This window comes from Struthio camelus, chromosome W, assembly GCF_040807025.1.
Source record: "Struthio camelus isolate bStrCam1 chromosome W, bStrCam1.hap1, whole genome shotgun sequence".
In the NCBI taxonomy this organism is placed as follows: Eukaryota; Metazoa; Chordata; class Aves; order Struthioniformes; family Struthionidae; genus Struthio; species Struthio camelus.
This window is the reverse complement of record NC_090981.1, coordinates 18845645-18849428: the sequence shown is the minus strand read 5'-3', so window position 1 is coordinate 18849428 and position 3784 is coordinate 18845645.

Below are 3784 nucleotides of genomic sequence, written 5' to 3'. Positions count from 1 at the left end.
GGCATGCGGGGCAGAAGAACAAACCAGAATCAGAGAATGTTCTCAGGCCCCACAAGCTGAACCACTCAAAGCATAGTAAAAGTTGGGAAACTATTTGTCAAAATTAATGAAACACTGCCCTCTTCTGATTAAATCTAATCTTGAGGTAACTGTTCTTGCAATGAAAGAAAAGAGATCTGTGAAAGAATAAATGCATACAGATGAATGTATGGCTTGGCAAATAGGTTAGTCTTCTGCGGTGGTAGTTAAGTATTGAACATGCATAATCTCTGAGTGGCAAATACATTGACCCACATCAAAGCAAGAGACACAGATAGCCTAATCAAAAGCAACATGCAGTGTATCTGCATATTTTTAGGATACTATGGTAATGAAAAGAAAGGTGGTGTGAAATGCAGCTAGCAGATGGATGAAGGCAAACAGAAGGAGGCTATTCTTCTCACTTCTCAGTAATTAAGCTGTGGAACTCTTTGCTGCCAGGTTTTGTGGATGCTAAGCTTTTCAAATATTCAAAAACAAGGAATCAGAATCTCAGAAATAACATCACATTATAGAGCTATTAAATGTAAAGACACGTTCAGGAAGTTTACCAAATGCTGGCTAAGTGTTCTGCAGAAACATCACTATTTGCTTTCCTTAGTTTTCTACTCTTTGCTAGGTATTCACTACTGGAAACTATCAGTGGCTAATTTCCAATGTCTCCCATATACCTTGCTGAAGTATCTCTTTAATTGCAAAAAATGAGTTGCTCACTAGCTGCCTGCAGACCTACAAGTAGAACAAGACTCATGAATGCGATGCAATCCTACACAAATTTCTATGCACCTTTGGTCTGATTTAGTTTGACTAATTTCATGCTAACTTCCTTACAGAGAACATCTATATTTCACACCAGACTGACATGTAACATTGCTTTAGCTGTGAAGGACCACATACACAGAAAATACAACTGATTTTTGGAGCTGTCACAGAAAAGACTGGAAAATGAGGGTCTTACTCTTCTCTGAGTGTCGGCAGAACTAATAGTCTAGATGAGGCCTAATCCTTCTCATATATCCTGCATCTTCTGCTGGGCAGAAGAAAAGTTCTCTTGCTCGTTCTTTTCTTTTTTGACTCATTGGAAACCCCATGGAGAGAACTGAGGAAGCAACCCCTATGCTCCCATCACAGAAAGATCCACAATTCTACTCATCTTTTACATGCATCAAACAAAATAGAAACAAGCATATAGGGAAACTCCTGATTTCCCTCCGCCATCGTGCACTGACATGGAAAAAAAAAGAAAAAAGGAGGAGTTCTGGCATGCCGAGTTGTGAGCTACAGTCTGTCCTTAGGTACCCTGTTGTGAGTGAGAGCAGAATCCACATCACAGAATTCTTAGAGTAGACTTGGTATAAAAGCTTAGTTGCAAAGGAGCCAATGTAAGTGGAGTGGTTTGGACCACTTACAGTAACTGCTACGCTCATTTATTAATACGACTTACAAGGAAGAAATATTATCTTGCACTTAGCTACATTTCTTCACAAAGCAGGCATTTAAGAAGGTTTTTTATGTCATGTTAGAATGATTAGTTGCAAAACCATGAAAAAGATGATGTTCTGTGGCCCAATATTGTCATGGTTAAAAAAACCCTCAGTTAACTTCTGCTTTTGTATCTTGGCTTAAGCTACTACGCTAATAGTCTACACCGGAATACCGAGCCATTATATTATGGAACTTATATGTACAATCCATGTGGCGGCCTAAAATATTCCATAAAATATTCCAACACAAGCAGCTGGGGCAGATGGAGAGAAGAAAGAGCGGGGGTGTTTCCCATGGCCATTTCTGGAGTATATGCCATGCAATTTAACTGGGTGTCATATGCTTTAAGGGCATATCAGTTTCCAGATTCTTCATTTTTGACTTAAAGGATTTGTAGGCCTTCATCAGGTTCTGACCGCTGCTGGATATTTTGAGAAACTCATCCAAAATTCATCCTCAATGGAGTTTCATGGGGCCCAGATAAGTTGCTCGTACATATGAGGACTGCAAATGAGGACAAGTAGTAATTTAACTGTTTTGTTCCAATTTCCTTTTTTTTCTGCCTCAGACAAGTAAGCTTGACCCCTATGAGCATTTTCTTAATGTCTTTTCCTCCTTCAGAACAGTGATTTTGTTTACCAAGTTGTGAATAATACAAAGCTTCCTCCCAATGCTCCTAACCAGTTCTCGCTCCTGCTCTTTTGCTCTTACTAACCTTTGTGACTGTTAGCACCGAGAAATTCTTGACCCTCACTACTAGCCATTTGCTGCATGTTCTTCTTGCTCTCTAATGGACCGTATATATTTTTGCCCAATCTATTCCATAGTCATGATCTCCGTTATACTGCATCTTTAATCATTTCCTCCAGCCAGGATGATAACCTAATCCTTACCTAAAGTGCCAGTGTGCGATATGTCCAGCCCAGAATTATGTGTCCTCCAAACACAATAAATAATTTGACAAATTTAGTGTGTGAATGGAACGAAGTCTATAAGCCAAATCTGTTAATTATGCAATAAAATAAGTTGCATAAAAATAATGTCTTATGGATTTTCTAAAAACTGAATACCATAATTATTTATTGTAAATTATTTATTAGGTGATTAATCAACCCTAAAGTTCATTGATGCATTTTAAACTGATAAATAAATGGTGATTAACTAACACCTGTATGCACAAAATACATTTAGATACAAATAACTGAATAGATATGAAAATATGCTAAGCCAGTAAACACTCATACAAATATGGAAGACATCTCTTATAAAAAAATGAAGCCAATGCAGCCCAATCTGTATGTATTTAGCAACCAAAAAGCTATTCAGCTTATAATTTTGACTTTCAGAGATTAGAGGTTTGGTCCAAATGATTTGAATTGTTAGCCAGCAGTGTATACGCCTTCTTCTATTCAGGTAACCTTACAAAGCTCTGTACTGAATTAGGGAGCAAGTAACATATATTCCTTGTATGGGAAAACGCAGAAGAATGTTGAGGAGACAGGCGACGGAAGCTAGCCAGATCGTTCCGTGGGAAAAGGAGCATCAACAGGCCATGTTGACCCATAGTCACGTGGCTGAGCCAGTGCCAGTGTGGCGCTGCACCTGGGCTTTGAACTGGAAGTAGCGATGAGCTCAATATGCTTACTGCGTATGTGTGTAGTCCATAAAAAGCTCATATAGCGCTCCCCCTAGAATTCCTCGCCAAGGCTCGACGCTCAGCGGTGCTAGGGGTTCTCCTGCTCTATTATTACCTCGACTGGGAAATCTCTAGGGAACCCCTGCTCAGACGCAGAGGTAATAAACGCTCAGTATCGACCCTAGGGTGCCTTGTGTTTGTGTATCTGTCCCTGCTGGGAGTCCAGGCGGTGCCCCCGCCTTACCCTTACAATTGTGTAACACAAATATCCATTGAAGTTTCTAGGACTAAGCTTAAAAATGCATTAATCAGAAAATATTATGAAACCTAGTAACATTTTTGTATCCATTACAGAGAACATCTGACAACATGGGAAAAATTCTGTAGAAACATTTGCTCTATACTCAGTGTCGTATAATGAGGAGTATACAGAAACATGACTGAGCTTTTTCCATCACACTCGTACTGTGTGATTTTGGTTTAACTCTGTCTTGCTGACTACAGTCGTTCTAAAGTAGATCATAGATCAAATCAGTTTGATTTCTTTCTCTTTTAAAAATTAACTTTCATTACAGTCAGCAAACACACTGAGTTCCAAAGTACCATATTCCAATTCTCTTTTAC